Source organism: Macaca thibetana, chromosome 3 (assembly GCF_024542745.1).
Source record: "Macaca thibetana thibetana isolate TM-01 chromosome 3, ASM2454274v1, whole genome shotgun sequence".
Lineage (NCBI taxonomy): Eukaryota > Metazoa > Chordata > Mammalia > Primates > Cercopithecidae > Macaca > Macaca thibetana.
Window position 1 is genome coordinate 179,650,942 of NC_065580.1, and position 20,735 is coordinate 179,671,676.

General features: G+C 38.8%; 1 protein-coding gene across 2 annotated transcripts in view; it reads right to left on the minus strand.

The window, feature by feature from the left end:
• The window catches only part of CXADR (CXADR Ig-like cell adhesion molecule), a 105,289-nt gene that overhangs the window by 27,232 nt on the left and 57,322 nt on the right, over window positions 1–20,735 (minus strand). The window lies entirely within an intron of this gene.

The window sequence follows — 20,735 nt, forward strand, 5'->3', positions numbered from 1 at the left end:
CAACTTGCTAATAAATCATTGGATGGCCGTGGCTATTCCACAAATTATTGTTATATTTTAGGAAGATAAATTCTGAAATACAAAACGGCACAAATCATAAAGGTACAGCTCAATAGTATGAACATGTAAAGTCAGTTTTTAAAGTATTTGCAACTTCAGAAAACTCATTTTTAAACCTTAGAGACTTTTCTAGTTTTAATACTGTACTCTTTGTTAAGCCATACACAATTTTAACATCTAAACCATATCTACTTTTTTCCTGAAATCTAGTGACTGCCTATTCAAATGTGAGCACGTTTATTACTGTCACAAGGGAGATGTGTTTTATCAAGTTAATTTTTTTAACTAAAATTGAAAGGAAAAAAAATTACTTTCAAAGTCATCACACTGCTTCCTTATGGGTCCTTGAGTTTTGTGGTGATAATGACAGATATGTAGGCAATTGGTGTAAAGTTGGAAAGTTTCAAGTATTTTTATCATGAAGTTAGCAGATAGCATTTATTTGTTGCTTTGCTTATAAGCAAATTGGTCCTCATCTGTAGGTTTTTCATCTGTGTATTTAACCATGTATGGAAAATATTCAAAATAAAAATTTAAAAATACAAATTTAAAAATATACATTAGGTATTATAATTAAAGGATATGCATAGGTTATATGCAAATCCAAAGCCATTTTATATAACGCACTTGAGCATCTGAGGATTTTGGTATCCAGGAGGGTCCTGGAACCAATCCTCCAAGGATACTGAGGGATGACTATATAGGCTTCTTGGGAAAAGCACAAGCATAATAGTGTCAAGAAGGAAGTGTTATTTTTGGCACATACCTAGTAACCAGAACATTCCACGTTACTACAAAATCCTCATTAGTTCTGACAATTAAAATGACAGGGCCTCTTGGGGAAATTACTAGTTTTGAATTTGACTGCATACAGGTAGATGTATTACTTGTAGAAGATTGTGCCAGTGTTTCGACTACCTATCCTCCACCTTGTTCTGAAACTTACTTAGAGCAAAAGAAAGCTCTCATAAATAGGCTTTTCCAATCTATTCCTAATGAAATAAAACTGTCACTCAGCAACTGGGTCTTAAATTCTAGCAAACATGGGGTACAAAGGTTTGCCAAACCCTTTTTTAGTAATTATGAGTAGGCGCTTTGTCTCTCAAGTTTGTCTCCCTTAGACAACTCCAAGGGTGGCTCTTAAAACATGGCTACATAATTTCAGCTTGAAAGCCTTATCGGGCTATTTCAAGCAGGAGTGGTTTGTCACTGAACACTAATTTGTTTAAATTCTCCATTTCATTTTATATTTGTAGGCATAACTGCAAAGCTCTAATTTTTATACGTTAAACTTGGATATTTGAAAAGAATTTTTTTGGTAAGTTCTATCACATTAATACTAAAAGAAGTGCTTATTTCTGGTTTATTAGTATAATATTTATCTCAAAGTATTTAACTTTATAGTAAACTTCTATGGTTCCAAGCTAAGACATTTATGTTGACTTCTCAGCTAATAGAGGTATGTGTTAATTTCTTATTTTATGATTAGGAAGAGGGAAAAATACAAACACCATGTGCAGTTTACTGTGTAAGTAGCCATTCTGTCCATTTTACAGATAATAGTAAATAATTTTTTAAAATTTTTCTTACTACATGGCAACAACTTATTTAATCATCACAGCCTCAGGGGGTAGGTACCATTATCATCCCAGTTTAGATAAGGATTCCAGAGAAGTTAAAAATGCCCAAGATCACAGAAAACTAAGTAATGAAGCTCTGACTTAAAACCCAGCTGGGCTTTTTTAAAGGCCCATGCCATGGTGCCTTGCCACCATATTCATTTTGTTACCTATAAAATCTACCAAATCTTGAAACTTGTAAGAAGGTTCATTATCAGACCAAGATATTTTTTAAAAGGGAACCAATGCAAAGGTAAATGAAAGCGAATATAAGACATTGAAGTATCTATTGATTAACCACTAATAAATCTTTGGCCAAGTTTCTTGTTACAAACTACTCAGATATATCTGAAGAGGGAGCTGGCTGATCATCTGACAGTAATTTTTGTTGCTGGAAATAGAAATTAAATTGCAATAAACAGTACAACCCAGTAAACTGAAGACTGAGATGACAAAGCAAACTGTACCAATGACTTGTTAAATGGAAAGATACACATAATGAGTAGTAATTCCCAAGTCTGTCACAGTCTTTAACTTTTTTTCTTATTAATTATTTGGCAGTTTAACAGAGTGTACAACGTTAGTAAACTTTGTGCCAAATTTCTTCATATACTCTGGAATCTGTATTCCAGTGGGTGAAGCAATAACATTGTGAAGCTCCTACGAAAACACAACAATATCCCTGCATTGCATATGGCACTTTATGGCATTGACTCATCATACTGCGAAGCTGTCATACAAGCACTCATGAGCACAGGGAAGGCTCATGCAATTCCTCTTTAAAATATGTACACTTTATTCACTGCAGAAACCATCGCCCACTTCCAAATTTAATAGCATTATGCCATCTTCTATGTTCCTTTGTTCTTTCACATACTTTTAAGGATAACGTAAGGACAAAAGTGGAAGCATGTTTAATCCTTATCAAAAACAAATTGACCATTAAGACTTGTAGCAGATACATCACTGCAATTAGGGCAGTTTGATGTTTACTCTGTAAAACAATCAGCACAAATAAAGGTACTGAATTGGTTTCTCCTATCAAAAAAGAAATACCTAACTACAAATATGACTTGTATAAAAGTTAAGAAACATAATATGGGAGTCTTTGTGCTTAAATTTCATAGGACTTAAAAATACTAATTATGCATTAGACAGCAATGCCATGGCTAAAAAACTTTTATTTAGGTATATACATATAAATATACAAAATTTATAAAATATAAATCTATAGGGAATATGGGTGAAACATTTCTATCTAGACTAGAGGTTTAATGGATCATTTCTGTGTATAATATTAATGTTATGAGCAATAAATATATGAAAACTAATTAAATACAAATTAAGACATTTATTTCGGCAATCAAAATTAGTAACGCCCAATATTGGTGAGGGTGTGGGGGAGCAGTCCCTTACAGTGTTAGTAGAGGTTTAAAGAGGAGGGCAGTTACACCTTGAAGTATACATCCTTTGATCAAGCAATTGTACTTCTAGAAATTTATCTACAGAAGTACTCAAACAAGGGGACCATTACCTACGTAATAGTGTTCACTGCAAAATTGTTTTGGGTGGCAAAAATAACAAAAGCCCAAGTAGCCACCAATAGATGAACAGTTTAATAAAATCTGAACATCTGTTCAAGGAAATGCTGTGGAAAACACCATGTAGCCATAAAAAAGAGTAGAATGAAAAAAAATGGTATGCCTAGAATGGTGCTAGTATTGTCTGGGGGCAAAAAACAAATTGTTAGTGGTAGTTAGTGTTCTCAGAGGCGGGGAAAGGGACAAATACAGAGAATATTATTTTTGTACTTTGAACATTTTGATCTTTAAATTTTTATATTAAGCATTATTACTTTGTAACTGGAGGGTAAAAAGACAAACACTTTCTCAAGGGAGTTTAAGACAACTTCATTGGATTTACTTTTAGCAGATGCAAATGCTGACATCAGTGATAATCAAATTGTATGTTTCGTGAACAATCTGTTATATTTCTGAATTAAACAATTGCAGTGTGGCTACAGTTTTATGTTTGTAAGCATACTGTGTCTACAAGGAAATATTCTGAAATAGTAAATACTTATAATGGGGTAGTGATAGTACATAGTTTGCTCCAGTGTTCCCATTATATGTAATGTGATAATATTCATGAAAAAATGTTAAATATAGTACTTTGTGGGAGAAAACTCCATTATTAAGAAAAAGTATTAGGGAGGAGAAGGGTGCAAAAAAGAAAAAAGAAAGAAAATTTATTAAATACCTGGAAATAAACTTTAACAACAACAAAAAGGAGTGAGTCCTATAGAGAAGAAAATTATTAAAATTTGGTGAAAGACAAAAATAAATAGAAGAATATATGATTTTTAAATGGACTTGATCTTATAAAAGCTTTACTTTTCTACAAATTAATATATAAAGTCAATATAAATCATAATTTTAAAATCCCAGCAAAATTTTATGTAACTAGAAAGCCTGATTTTAAGTTTACATGGAAGAATAAATGTCAAGAATTACCAAGAGTTGTTTTAAATAAAACAATGAGCACAGAGTATTTTTCCTTTTACGTTATTAATATATACTCTGAAGTATAACATAGGAATAAACTAATTCAACCAGTGAAACAGAATGACAGATCCAGAACCAGAAACATTCATATGCAGAAGTTTGGTGAATGGGGCTTTTCAAATTAAAGATGAAGAATTCACTAATCAAAAATTAATAGATATTTGGCTATCCACTTTTAAAAATTAAATCCCTACTTCAAACCATAAAAATAGATTCTAAATATATTAAAGAAATCATGTAAGTTATGAAACTATAGAAGTACTGAGAGGAGGCTGACTCACACCTGTAATCTGAGCACTTTGAGAGGCCGAGGTAGGAGAATTGCTTGAGGCCCGAAGTTTGAGACCAACTTAGGCAACAAAGCGAGACCCCATCTCTACCAAAAATAAAAATAAATAAAAGAACTGAGAAAATATGGAAGGATATATACAGATATACAAACTTTAGCTTTGGGAAATGTTCCCACAATTGGAAGACAGGCCATTTGGAATGGGGAAAAAGTTTTAAATTTTCATAAAACGTGTACAAGAAAATGTCACTATATACAAAAAGGGTCTGTATATAATTAAAGTAAATCATTTAGTGGGGTCAAATCAATAAAGAAATACAAATGGCTAAAGACATTAAAAGATGTGATAATGGCACACTAATGACGAGGGAACTATATATTGAGACCATATTTAGACCAGATGGAAAGGAATAAATTGCCTATAAAAATTATTGGCCACAAGAGGGCATCAGATTTCCTTTTCCAACTTCAAAGCTAAAGATTCTATTTGCAAATAATAATCTAGCTTCTACATGAAAAGTGTTAGTGGTTATAGCTTAAATCACTTCTTTTCCTGTGGGTCTACATGTAGAAATTGTCACTGGTAATGGAGAATATTAATGAATTATGTCATAGTTATTATACAAAACAAACATTTCTTTAATTATTTTTCTGTTAATAAAAGTAGTATTGTTCATTTAAGAAATTGTTCAATTAAAGCCGGGCGCGGTGGCTCACGCCTGTAATCCCAGCACTTTGGGAGGCCAAGGTGGGTGGATCACGAGCTCAAAAGATTGAGACTATCCTGGCCAACACGGTGAAACCCCGTCTGTATTAAAAACACAAAAAAATTAGCTGGGCGTATTGGCACGCGCCTGTAGTCCCAGCTACTCTGGAGGCTGAGTCAGGAGAATCGCTTGAACCTGGGAGGCGGAAGTTGCAGTGAGCCGAGATCGCGCCACTGCACTCCAGCTTGGTGACAGAGCGAGACTCCGTCTAAAAAATAATAATAATTAAACACCCAGAAGCACGAAGGCAGATCATCAGACTCGATAACCACTATTAATATTTTAATGGATGGGGGAGCTTTTACTTTATATACTCCTGTTGTATTATGATATGAAATATATTCATTTTATGGTCACACAATTCGAAAACATGAAATGTCTTCTTACACCATTTTTTCCCCTAAAACATGATTTTTTATAGTTTCACGGTACTCATAGGTATGTGCCGTAATTGATTTAACAACTCTTTGTTACTAGATTTTAAGCTACAAATCTCTTTCAGAAATATCTTTTCAATCACATATCTCAATGCATACCAATGTCAGATGTTGGTCAGGAGTATCCATTTAAAGTTCAGAAATAAACAGACAAGTTAATCTCAGAACTGCCAACTTTATGAATTCACACATAAAAAATACAGACAATACATTTGTCAGAGTCAATTTAGTAAGTAAAGCCATACAATTAAATGGAAAAACAGTGTGATTTTGTTTTACTAAACTCTATGGAAAAAACAAACATTGTTTTTGCATCTTATAGATCATCCATCAACCACTTCTAAAGAAGTGATGAAATATACTGATTGAAAATGAAAATGTACTTAAAATTTTTGAACTTTGTCTAAGGTGACTGTAACATGAAAATATAAAGTCAGTTTTGCTATTTGAGTTTGTGTTTGTTTGTTTGTTTGTTTTTTGAGATGGAGTCTCTCTGTGTCTCCCAGGCTGGAGTGCAGTGGTGCAATCTCGGCTCACTGCAACCTCCGCCTCCTGGGTTTAAGCGATTCTCCTGACTCAGCCTCCAGAGTAGCTGGGACTACAGGCGCCCGCCATCACGCCCAGCTAATTTTTTGTATTTTTAGTAGACATGGGGTTTCACTATGTTGGCCAGGCTGGTCTTAAACTCCTGACCTGGTGACCCACCCGCCTTGGCCTCCCAAAGTGCTGGGATTACAGGTGTGAGCCATCATGCCCAGCCTAGGGGCAGGACTTTTAAAAACTTCCGGATTCGCAAGACCTTAATAATAGTAAGATGTATAAATACATTAGGAACCATTTGAAAGTTTGCAAGACAGAATAACCAAAGTTGTGAATGCAGGATGACACAATGATGTGTACATTAACCACCCTGGGCTACAATACTCTATTTCCTTGGAAGATGATCTTCACATCACTGTTACAGACCAAAATAAATAAAATAAAAAGCCAAAGCTACATCATTAATTAAAAATCATCACTTATTGATGGCTTCATACCAGCCAAATGCTGGGCTAGGTGCTTTACATGGACTACCTCATGTATGTTCTTGAGGTCTATACAGTTTGTTCCTCATTTGTTCAGTGGCTGAGCCAGGATAACCTCTAACTCCAGAGTCCAAACTCTTAACCATTACATTTACTTCTTCTAACAGAATCCTTCCATTTATCTTTAATCATGAGTAAGCACAAATCTTTCCCACCTGAGTTGATTGCATACACTCACAAAAACAAACAAACAAACAAAAAAACAAACCCAGGAATAAGCATATCCTACGTAAGCAAGCCTCAAAAGCACTAACTTATGGCTATAATGGATCCCTTTCTAACACAGCAACAAAGGAAGGAAGGAGGGTAAGATCCATTCTGCGTGAGGTACTACACCCGCGAGCAGCCCTGTAGATCCATAAGATAATTTTAAGGGAGATGGGACCAAATCATGAGGTCTTTCTGGTAAACTGTCCTCAAAGAAAGGGTCCAAAAAGGAATCCCATGTGATCATTAGGATAGTGCTGAATTTTAAAAATCTCTTTAAGATATTTCTCTCTTCTTCCTCAGCCTTTGAGCGAACTCAAAGAGAGGATTATACATGTATTTCTTAGTTTTAACACTTGGGTATGTAATCATTAAAATATGTCTGTTCACTGATACCAGGGGGAGCAGAGTGGATTTTTGAGTGTGTGTGTCATCATGGCCAAATCATCTGATGGCTATTTTGGATGAGATGGTAGTGTATTTCAAGTATTGCTCTGGTACTAAAACGGATGATGTACAAAAGTTATACATGTATGTTGGAGAAAATTTGAAAAACAACTACCCCAAGTTAATCTCTTAAAATTTGGTGTATCTTTCCTATGACTACCATAGACATTTAAAAGTTTTTATTTTAACATGTAAAGTAGCCTACGGATACTTCTCTTTTTTTGCAGAACTTTAACTGCTATGTAAATTTCTTCACTTAACAGTACCACAAATCTTTTGCCCGTAACATTACAAGAAGTTTAAATTGAATCTACATATACATACGCTCATAAAGCTCTCCTGGTCTACTACACAGCGCATCTTTTTTTTTTTTTTTTTTTTTTTTTTTTGAGACGGAGTCTCGCTCTGTCGCCCAGGCTGGAGTGCAGTGGTCGGATCTCAGCTCACTGCAAGCTCCACCTCCCGGGTTCCCGCCATTCTCCTGCCTCAGCCTCCCAAGTAGCTGGGACTACAGGTGCCCGCCACCTCGCCCAGCTAGTTTTTTGTATTTTTTTGGTAGAGACGGGGTTTCACCGTGTTAGCCAGGCTGGTCTCGATCTCCTGACCTTGTGATCCGCCCGTCTCGGCCTCCCAAAGTGCTGGGATTACAGGCTTGAGCCACCACGCCCGGCCTTACACAGCGCATCTTTACTGCGTCCCAAACATAGCAGATAGTATCTTTTAGTTGACAAGGCAGAGATACGTTTCCTGTCATGTAATTGTTTAATTTTACTTTGTGTTCTCTTGTTTCTGTGAACACATAAAATGTCCCCTCCTTGTCAGATTAAAAGACTGGTGAACAATAGAGGACTGTGATTTTCCAACAGGTTGTAAATTGCAGTCACTGATATTTTTTCTATCATGTTCTCTTCTCCCAGAATAGCAAGGTCATTCTCCTGTTCCCCCAAAATTCTCTCATTGTTGACAGTTCTGGGACTGTGTGAGAAGAAAAATGTCTTACTTAGCAACATTAAAAGAGCACAGTGCCAGCAGCCAACACTGAACTTGGGATAGTGTGTGACAGCTGACGTAAGATATAACCTAGACACATCTTTGCAAATGCAAGATAACTCATTTTCTTCATTAGTTTGTGCTGAATCCATGAAACTGCTCTTGGCAAAAATTCCGGCAACATGAAGAAACCAAAGACAAATCAAGGAGACACACTGTTATGAGGATACATGTGGCAATGGCTTGATACGAACATAGCCAGAGCTGCTACAATTATTGTCATCAACAAAGATTACTGAGAGTTTATGTGTTGAACAGTTAGATGTAAAGATGTTTCTGCCTTTCAGAAGTCTGACATCTGCTTAGAGATAGGAGATAAACACATGAAGACAGGTAACCCTGCGCTCCCAATGAGGGTACAATTTCAAGGAGGGAGAAATAAGTCAGGTTGAACCAGAATGGTTTGGAAATGGCTTCCCTGTGGGACTTAGAAAGGATTAAGATTACATAGTCATAAAAGGGCAAATATAAACAGTCAAAGATAACTTGAGGGGAAAAGCTGTGGGTCAAATCACAAAGAACTATTTTATTAATATGTAAAAGCTCCTCCAGCGGGGTGTGGTGGCTCATGCCTGTAATCCCAGCATTTCGGGAGGCCGAGACGGGTGGATCACCTGAGGTCAGGAGTTCGAGACCAGCCTGGCCTACATGGTGAACCCTTGTCTCTACTAAAAATACAAAAATTGGCTGGGCGTGTTCGGCTAGACCAGGAATCAGGAGACCTAGATTCCATTCCTAGCTATGTGGCCTTAGGAAATGGTGGCAGGGGCCTGTAATCTCAGCCACTTGGGAGGCTGAGACAGGAGAATCGCTTGAACCCGGCAGGGCAGAGGTTGCAGTGAGCCAAGATTGTGCCACTGCATTCCAGCCTGGGCAACAAAGAGTGAAGTGCCGTCCAAAAAAAAAAAAAAAAAAAAAAAAAACTCCTCCAAATTAGCAGAATACTAGTACCAAAGGAAAAATGGCAAAGGATATCAATGGAATTCTCAAATATATATATATATATATATATTTGTTCATTTATTTACTTATTTTTGAGACAGAGTCTAGCTAGCCTTGTCACCCAGGCTGGAGTGCAGTGGTGTCAGAGCTCACTGCAGCCTCAATCTTCTGGGCTCAAGTGATCCTCCCACCTCAGCCTCCTGAGTAGCTGGGACTACAGGCACATGCCACCACATCCAGCTAATTTTTTATGTTTTGTAGAGATGTTGGTCTCAACTATGTTGCCCTGGCTTGTCTTGAACTCCTGGCCTCAAGTGATCCTCCCACCTCAGCCTCCCGAAGTGCTGAGATTACCAGTGTGAGCCACTGTGTCTGGTCCTACAAATGGTTTTTAAACAAAGAAAAAGATGCTCAATTGAGCAAATTGAAAGAGGGGTAGACTTTTAAACTATGTGATATTTTTCTCCTGAGGTCAGGAGAGATCAACAAGTTGGATAAGAGTATGGTGAAGATTTTCAGGGGATAAACACTCTCATGTATTGAAAGCATAAGCTGCGGCCGGGCGCGGTGGCTCACGCCTGTAATCCCTGCACTTTGGGAGGCCGAGGGGGGCGGATCACGAGGTCAGTAGATGGAGACCATCCTGGCTAACACGGTGAAACCCCGTCTCTACTAAAATACAAAAAATTAGCCGGGCGTGGTGGCGGGCGCCTGTAGTCCCAGCTACTCCGGAGGCTGAGGCAGGAGAATGGCGGGAACCCGGGAGGCGGAGCTTGCAGTGAGCCGAGATGGTGCCACTGCACTCCAGCCTGGGCGACAGAGTGAAGACTCCGCCTCAAAAAAAAAAAAAAAAAAAAAGAAAGCATAAGCTGCCACAACACTTAGGGTGCTGTTTTAATACTAGCTATCAAAATACTCTTTACTCAGTTGCTCCTCTTTTAGAAATTTATTTTCAAGATATCTTTATACATACACAAAATAATATATATACATATATACTGATTGTAATTTCACTCATTATACCAAAAGGATGGGATTAATTTAAATGACCATCAATTGGCAACTGATTACATACATTATAGTGTATCACTTTGATGTAATATTATACAGTTTTGGGAGGAAAAAAGCTTGCTTTGTACCGAAGATAGTAGATACAAAGGGAAATATAGAATGACCTGAGAGCAACTGTTAAATTAAAAACAAGTTTGTGGCCTAGCAAGGTGGTTCATGCCTGTAATCCCAGCTCTTTGGGAGGCTAAGGCAGGAGGATCACTTGAGCCCAAGAGTTTGAGACCAGCCTGGATAACATAGTGAGACCTCCTCACTACAAAAGAATTGGCCAGCTGTACTGGTGCCTGCCCATAGTTACAGTTACGTGGGAGGATGAGGTGGGAGGATTGCTTGAGCCCTGGAGGTTGAGGCTGCGGTGAGCCATGATCACACCTCTGCACTCCAGCCGGCGTGAGAGAGCAAGACTCTGTCTCGAAAAACAAACATTGTATACAATGTTTTAAACTTTATTTAAATATTTAAATGTTTAAACTTTATTTAAAACAAAATACGTGTACATGCCAGTATAAGGATAGAGTAAATATAATAGTGGAGGGTCAGATGTAAAAGTCTAAAGCTACTAAACCTGTGGTTTAGACTTTAATCTTTATTTATGTATTTTTGGTTTTGAGACAAGGTCTCACTCTGTCACCCAGGCCAGAGTTCAGTGGTGCGAGTACAACTCACTGCCACCTTGACCTCCTCAGGCTCAGATGATCCTCCTACCTCAGCCTCCCAAGTATCTGGCACCCGCCACCACGCCTAGCTAATTTTTGTATTTTTACTAGAGACAGGTGTCGCCTTGTTGGCCAGGCTGGTCTCAAACTCCTGGGCTTAAGTGGTCTGCCTGCCTTGGCCTCCCAAAGTGCTGGGATTACAGGTGTGAGCCAACACTCCTGGCCGGACTTTAATCTTTAAATTCAAGTTGTCGAGGAAAACTTTCGAGCAAGACAGTGAACATAAGTGTTTTAGGAAAGTTAACCTAGAAGTGAGCGTTTTCATCAACTCTTGTCTAGGAGAACATACTTAACTGCAGATGCTGTTTAATAAATTAATAAACTTAATAAATGGCTGCTTTCATAATCGGGTGCATCCGTATTTCTTTCTAACGTGGTCCAGGGCCAGGTCTGGTGGCTCATGCCTTTGGGAGGCAAAGGCTGAAGATTGCTTGAGGCCAGGAGTTTGAGACCAGCCTAGGTAACATAGCAAGATTCCATCTCTATTAAAAAAATAAATAAATAAATAAAATGGTCCATCACCTCTTCATGTCTTCCTGAGGCTAGATGTATCCAAATCCTCTATATGCGGCAGTAAATGAATAGGAAAGGTTGTGTCTTTTTATAGAATGCAACAGGAAGGGAACAAATCATGCCTTCATACAAACACACTTTAACTGAGCACTTACTCCACCAGCTAATACTTCCAGGCCCTAAATGGCCAGCGTAACAAGTTTGTGATTCGAACCTCACCAGCACCGTCACCAATCAAGGACTGATTTCTGTATTCTAAGCCTCTTCTCTCTTCCATTATCCATCCCAAATTTCCTAAATTTCATCTCTTTTCTGTCGTCTTACCCTACCCCACCACTGCCAACCTGCCCAGGGAATGGCCTCACCTATATGTCATAAAGAAAAGTGAGACTGGCCGGGCGCAGTGGCTCACGCCTGTAATCCCAACACTTTGGGAGGCCAAGATGGGTGGATCACGAGGTCGGGAGATCGAGACCATCCTGGCTAACACAGTGAAACCACGTCTCTACTAAAAATACAAAAAATTAGCCGGGTGTGGTGGCGGGTGCCTGTAGTCCCAGCTACTTGGGAGGCTTAGGCAGAAGAATCGCTTGAACTTGGGAGGCGGAGGTTACAGTGAGCCGAGATTGCACCACTGCACTCCAGCCTGGGTGACACAGTGAGACTCTGTCTCAAAAAAAGAAAAAAAAAGAAAAGTGAAAAGTGAGACCATCTAATAACATCCTATCAAAACAGTCACAAATGTATTAAATCTGCATCCAACTCTCTCACTGTCTGGCATCCATCTCTGAAGAAAATGTTTTCCTTCCCTCTTTAAGTTAATCCCTCCACTGAAGTTCTTCATTTCATCTTAGCCCCTTCTTCTTTCCAGGCTCTCTTTCCACAGCCTACATTAATTATGCTTGCATCTCTCCTATCTTAAACTAACCTTTGCCCTGCTCTAGCTACTGTGCCCTCCTGCTTTTTCCTTCCCTTCACCACCAAGGACCTTGAAAGAATAGTCTACTAGTTTTTACATTGGGTCTTATGAATCAGATGTCTCAGGAACTAGTGGGGGATTTGGTGAAGGGGGGATGTGGGGAGGCAAAGAGAAGATAAACAATAACCATTTCATCTGATATGATATGAACCTTACATAGGATTTCATTTGAGACAGGTACATCCAAAATGTACTGCTTCCTTAGATTTCTTAACTTTTTTTGAAGACAAGGTCTTTTGCTCTGTCACCCAGGCTGGAGTGCAGTGGCACCATCATGGCTCACTGCAGCCTCAACCCTTGGGGCTCAAGCAACCCTCCCACCTCAGTATCCTGAGTAGCTGGGACAACAGGTGCGCACCACGATGCCTGGCTAATTTTTGTATTTTTTGTAGAGACGGGGTTTCGCCATGTTGGCCAGACTGGTCTTGAACTCCTGGGCTCTGCCTGCCTTGGCCTTGCAAAGTGCTAGGATGACAGGTGTGAGCCACTGAGCCCAGCCCTGCTTCCTTAGATTTCATTCTTGCTTTAATCCACTGTACTGGGTTGACCCAGCCATCCTAGCAGAACTGGTCCATCATCATGTATGATTCCATTTTCATAGTAGGTTTTCCTTAGTTCCTGCCTGCCCCAGGGCACCGACTTGGGCTTCTTCTCACTCTACACACTCTTACCTGGTGATTTCACTATATGCCTTTCTCTTGGAAAGGCCAGAACTTTTCACCTCACACCTGTTAGTTTAGATATGAAACAAACAGACAAACAAAAGCAAACCCAAAGGTAAGTGTTGGTTGAAATGTGGAGAAATTGGAACTCTTGTACACGGCTGGTGGTAATGTAAATTGCTACAGCCATGATAGAAAACAGCATGGAGGTTCCTCAAAAAATTAAAAAGAGAACTACCCTATGATCCAGCAATCCTACCAATCTTTTGGTATTTTCAGAAGAACTGAAATCAAGTTATTGAAGAGATGTTTGCACTCCTATGTTCACTGCAGCATTATTCACAATAGTTAAGATGTGCAAAGAACCTAAATGTTGATAGATGGATGAAGAGATTAAGAAAACGATATCTAAATACAATGAATATTAGCCTTAAAAAAAAACAAGAAAAGTCCTGCTATATCCAACATGAATGCACGTGGAGGACATTTTGCTAAGTAAAATAAAGCAGTCTCAGGAGGACAAATATTGCATAAAACCAATTTTATGAGGTATATAAAATAGTCACACAAAATAGAAGCAGAGGGTAGGATGTGCCAGGAGAAACGGGGAGGGAGAGATGGGGAATTGCTACTCAACAGGTAAAAAGTTTCAATTATGCAAGATGAGTAAGTTCTTATGTTAAATGTTTTTACCACAATAAAAAAAAAAAAAAAAAAAAGGGCCAGAGGTTCACTTTTTTTCTTTACCAAGGTTTCTTAAATTGTGTTCTAGAGATCAATGCATCAATTTAAAAAAAAAAAAAAAAAAAAGCTTGCAGAATGGTCTGACATGTGAAAAAACGTGATTTCACTTAAATTTCATTTCATTTTTCCCAACAACCCATTGTCTTAATACCTGTGCTCCGAATGCTCAAAAGAATGGAAAAGACTCTAGGAATGCAATATTTCCATATGACATAAAATTAAAAGCAATCTCTAGGTCCAACAGTAAGAAAATGATGAGTTATGGAACATCAACTTAATCAAACATCATGCTTCATTGAAATGGATATATAGGAAATGCTTCCAACAGCAGATAAGATGTTTATGATACAATAAGGTTAAGTAGAAAAAAATTAGAGAACATGCACTTTAAAAATAAAATACATATATTTAAATATGCCAGAAGGTGAAATAGGACAGACAGGTTTTGGTGATGATGTCAGGTAAATCACTTTAAAATTCATTTACTATTTGGTCACAGTGTTATCTTAACAAGGAAAAAAAAATTTTTTCTTTTTTTTTTTTTTTGAGATAGGGTCTCACTCTGTAGCCCAGGCTGGAGCGCAGAGGCGCACTCACAGCTCACTGCAACCTTGACCTCCTGAGCTCAAGTGATCCTCTCACCTCAGCCTGGCGAATAGCTGGGACTACAGGCATGTGCCACCACATCCAGCTAATTTTCGTATTTTCTGTAGACATGGGGTTTCGCTAATGTTGCCTAGGCTGGTTTTGAACGCCTAGGCTCAAGCAATCCACCCTCCTTGGCCTCCCAAAATGCTGGGATTACAGGTGTGAGCTACTGCGCCAGGCTGGAAAACAATGTTTTAAATATTTCACAATCAAGTCAGATGAAAATCAAATTTGAATTTGGATAATCAATGAATTAGACACGTGCTGGCTTATAGAGAAATTATTTCAATAGTTCTCATTACTGGCAGGTATTTTGATATAACACAGTAAATGATGTCACACATTATGGCAGTACTGGTGTATATCCTAGAGTTTTGCAGATAGTCTAAAGAGCATGGAAATGTAACATATTTAACTATAAATATGGTGCTTTTAAAAAAAATAAATTTAAAGACTATTTAATAAATAGTCTTTAAATAAATAAAGACTAGTCAAGTGCAGAAGTGAGAAGGGGCGAAAGAGTGGAACAAAGCGCTTGGCCTGTAATTGTGAACAGAGATAACTCGCTATCTTTGGACCTGCTGGTTCTGCTTTTGATTGAACAGTGACAGAGAAGGTGTGAGTAGAGACATTTATTTTTCTCACGGTTAGTACGTAACACCAAGGGACTACTACTTCCGAGTTACTGTAAAAATCCCAAAGGCAGGGTAACCATACATCTTACTGCCCAATCCAACACACTTTTGAGAGCAAATGATTTATTGCTGTTATCAATTACACCACGGTAACAGACATAAACCTACCCCAGGAAGGGTGGGATATAGTTACCTTATATGAGGTAATGAGGCAAATATTACTAGTATAATTCAAGAATAATAATGATGCTAAAAGCTAACACTTAACTGAGCACTGACCAGGTGCCAGCCTGTATACTTGACATATGTAAACAGCAATCCCATAAAAATTGGGATAAATACTACAAGGTAGATACTATTATCCTATTTTATTTGTGAGGTAAAGGAGTAGAGAGAGGTTAAGTGGTTTGTCTAAGGTCATCCAGCTAGTAAGCAGTGAAGCCAGAGATGGAAACAAAGCTGGCTATCTCCCAAGCTCCTTTTATGGCGTTATCCTGTCCAAAGTATTTTTGGAGGATTCTCCATCTCCTTGCCAACAGCCTGGTAAGCACTTACTGCATTTATACCAAATTAAATTTGTTCAGTCAATGGAACCCTGTTGGGCATATTTCTTTTTCCTCCTTTCCAAAGCCCTTAAAAACTTTTTTTTTTTTGAGATGGAGTCTTGCTCTGTTGCCCAAGCTACAGTGCAGTGGCACGATCTCAACTCACTGCAACCTCTGCCTCCCGGGTTCAAGCAACTCTCCTGCCTTGGCCTCCCAGGTAGCTGGGACTATAGGCATCCACCACCACGCCTGGCTAATTTTTGTATTTTTAGTAGAGACAGGGTTTCACCATGTTGGTCAGTCTGGTCTTGAACTCCTGGCCTCAGGTGATCCACCAGCCTTGGCCTCCCAAAGTGCTGGGATTACAGGCATGAGCCACTGCGCCCAGCATAAAATCATTTTTTTCTTTTTAACTTTAGAAATTTTACATTTGAGGACAGGCATGGTGGCTCACACCTGTAATCCCAGGACTTAGGAGGATGAGGCAGGGATATCACTTGAGTTCAGGAGTTCAAAACCAGCCTGGGCAACACAGCAAGACCTCTCACTACTAAAAATCAAAAAAATTAGCCAGGCATGTTGTCATGCCTGCTATCCCAGCTACTTGGGAGGCTGAGGCAGGAATATTGCTGAGCAAGGAAGATCGAGGCTGCACTGAGCTATAATTGTACCACTGCACTCCAACCTGGGCAACAGAGCAAGACCCTGCCTCAAAAACAAAAACAAAAACAAAAACAAAACAGAAAACAGAAAAGCCTTCCCAACAGGAACAGCAGCAGATAGAATGAGACACTTTATTCAAGGTTGCCAGGAATATTATCTTTCTCACTGGCTGACAGCATTGCACCCCTAAATATCAACCCTTATGTCTGTATGTATGTGTGTGTGTGTGTATGTATAATATATATATTCCACATTTTTCCATTTCCTACTTCCTGTTTGAGTGAAGTGCCATAGTTTGGGTACTTGTGTATATCACACACGTTCTTGTTAATCAACATTTTTCTATCTCCAGTCCTCTCTCCTACTCCAGATACATCTAGATATCTATTCATCATCTCCATTTGTATATCTAATAAACTTCTCAAACTCAACATGTTCAAAACTGATTTCCTTAGCTTCACTTCAGAACATTCAAAGAATTAGGGCTCCGACCACTGCCTTTACTTCTCTCTGCATTCTCTACCATGATGACTTCATCTATTCCTGTCAAAAATCTGCCTTAAGGCTTAAAACTGCCAAATTTTCTCTCCATTTCTGAATTTTCTACTTAGGTCCAAGCTGGTAATTCACCTGCCTCCTATCATCATGCCTAGATTGTAATAGATATTTTATATGTTGCATAGCTAAAACAGGATTCTACTTTCTTTTTTTTTTTTTTTTTTGAGACGGAGTCTCGCTCTGTCGCCCAGGCTGGAGTACAGTGGCCGGATCTCAGCTCACTGCAAGCTCCGCCTCCCGGGTTTACGCCATTCTCCTGCCTCGGCCTCCCTAGTAGCTGGGACTACAGGCGCCCGCCACCTCGCCCGGCTAGTTTTTTTTTTTTTTTTTTTGTATTTTTTAGTAGAGACGGGGTTTCACTGTGTTAGCCAGGATGGTCTCGATCTCCTGACCTCGTGATCTGCCCGTCTCGGCCTCCCAAAGTGCTGGGATTACAGGCTTGAGCCACCGCGCCCGGCCTGGATTCTACTTTCAAATTTGCTAATCTTTCTATCTTTCCTAGTTTCATATCATAATTTCCCACACAGTTGCTCCAACCAAAAACCTAATATCCACTCATCCATCATGACCAATCCATTCTTTGTTAACTTTTTAAAATAAATATTCAGGATAAACTCACAAACACACATACACGAGTACTTGAATATGTACAGAACATTCCTAGAAGGGTAAATAAAAAACTGACCATATTAGTACTTGAATATGTACAGAACATTCCTAGAAGGGTAAATAAAAAACTGACCATATTTTTCACTATATACTCAGACCTTTTGAATTTTATTCTGTGAAATAGATGACCTATTCAAAAATTACCAACATTGAAGCAGCAATCAGTTAATGCCTTTTGAAGGGGAAGTGGGGACAGAAACTGGGAGGTGAGAGGGTGAGTTAGATTTCACTCTATACTTTGTGCATTACCTTTCTGAAATACTTTACAAACTATTTCAGGTTCATAGTTATCTTGTGAATAACTTAAAATGTAGAAGTTCTTATCACTTCTTGGCCTTTTGGCTAAGATCAAGTGTGAAATGTAGAAGTTCCTTTAAGCTTTACTTCCCTCAAAAAGTAGTTTTATCTTGTCAGCAAGATTCACTTAAAAAGACAAATTCATAATCATTTCCTTTTTTTTTTTTTAAACAGGGTCTGCTCTGTTGCCCAAGCTGGAGTGCAAAGGCACGATCTCGGCTCACTGCAGCCTCTGCCTCCTGGGTTCAAGCAATTCTCTTGCCTCAGCCTCCTGAGTAACTGGGATTACAGGCATGCGCCACCACTCAGCTAATTTTTGTATTTTTAGTAGAGATGAGGTTTCACCATGTTGGTCAGGCTGGTCTCGAACTGCTGGCTCAAGTGATCCACCCCCTTCGGCCTCCCAAAGGGCAGAGATTACAGGTGTGAGTCACCGTGCCCAGCCTCATAACTGTTTCATCAACTACTTTTTCACTTGACAGGCAGATGTGAAGTTAACAAAGTCACCCATATTTGAAATAAAAATAGTATATTTCTGGGGCAGGCGGAGGCAGTTGAGGATCATGAAATACCTATGTTGGCATAGTTATTTAGGTGTTGATACTGTTATTATGCCATTGAAAGTTAAACAGAGAACCCTCTGGGTACATGTTTTATACCAATGCACACTATCTTATTAGTCCCTCTCAAAATGTGCAGTCATCATTACTGTTACGGGGTGAAGTGTCCCCATCCTCTAAATTCCTATGTTGAAGTCTCAGATTCTCTAGAATCTCAGAATGTGACCTTGTTTGGAAACAGATTTGCTACACATGCAATTAGTTGAGATGTGGTTATATGGGTAGGTCCTAATTCGGTGACTGGTGTCCTTAAAAAATGGAAATGCACACACGGTGACAGACATGCATAGAGGGAAGAGAGATGGACAAAATGGTCACCTACAAGCCAAAGACAGGGTCTGGAGCAGATCCCTCCCTCACAGCCCTCAGAAGGAACCAATCTTGCCAACACCTTGATCTTGGACTTCCAGCTCCAGAACTATAACACATTTCTGTTCTTCAAGCAGTTTGTAGCATTTTTTTACGGCTAATACAATCACACATAAAAATTACTTGTAAATGCCTAGGTATTTCAGAAGACTAGCCATTTAAAAAGACTTTGACATAATACTCTTCAGGTTTTGTGGAAAGCTAAAATCTCTTATGAAATTGTTTTAGGTATTTTAGCAGATCACCTCAAATTCTGATACTAAGAAATATTATTAGTATACCAAATTAAACAACAATTTTTAAGTAGGTATTTTTTTTTCAACCACACTAAAAGTCTGCAATTTTGTGAAGCCCAAGGGGAAAAAAACTTAACGTTAGTGCCTTAGCATGGAAATCAGTCATCTGCAAAGGGTTTCCTAAGCCAGAGGCTCCCAAAGTTGGTTAATTATTGAAATAATCTGGGAGAGAAGAGTCACTGATTTCACCCTAGACCTACTCAGCAGGAATTCGTAAGAAGGGCTTTAGAAATATATTTATAAACTGCTTCTGATAATGAGTTTTGTTTCCGTGTTCGCTACTATTGAGTCAGGTAACCTCATGCTGTATTTGGGCAAGTTAACTCCTTAAGCCAAGTGCAGCCTTTCCCCTCACTGCACATACTCATCCTTTTCTCATGATACTGCCCTTTTTTTTTTTTTTTTTTTTTTTTTTTTTGAGACGGAGTCTCACCCTGTCACCCAGGCTGGAGTGTGCAGTGGCGCAATCTTGGCTCACTGCAACCTCTGCCTCCCAGGTTCAAGCCATCCTCCCACTTCAGCCTCCCAAGTAGTTAGGATTACAGGCATGCACCACCACATCTGGCTTTTTTTTTTTTTTTTTTTTTTTGGTATTTTTAGTAGAGACAGGGTTTCACCATGTTGGCCAGGCTGGTCTCTCGAACTCCTGACCTCAAGTGATCCACTCGCCTTGTCCTCCCAAAGTGCTGGGATTACAGGTGTGAGCCACCAAACCTGACCAATACTGCCTTTTTGAAGAGACCAGGCCAGGGGCCTTGCAGAACATATGATGCATATTTAACGAACACGTATTTGTCCCTAGTGTCCATAGTTTTCTTACTAAATATCCACTCAGCATTTACTGAGTAATTTGGAAGTCACCGAGGTAGGCAGTGGGGACTGAGGTAGGTAAATCACCTACAGAGTACTGAAGGAGGTCTATCAAGCAGGTGAAACAATTAGAATGCAAAGGTTTTGTGCCACAAAAGACCTGTGCTGACATTGAGGAGGGCACAGAAGTACCCCTAATCTAGGAGAACCTAATAGCTTCTTTTTGTATAGTTACCTTAGAGTAGCAACTTTTTCCCCTATAAATATTTAACACAATTTAAAAATCATCTAAGTAACAAGGTATGTTTGATTTATACTTTGGAAACACCAGCAAAAAAACCCAAGCTTAATTTCTTGGACTAGCTTCTTGATTTTTTCACTGTTGGTATTATTGCATCTTGAAATTATCTTTGATTATGCCTTAGACTTACACTATTTTTATTGAATAATAAACTACTTCATACCCAATGCTG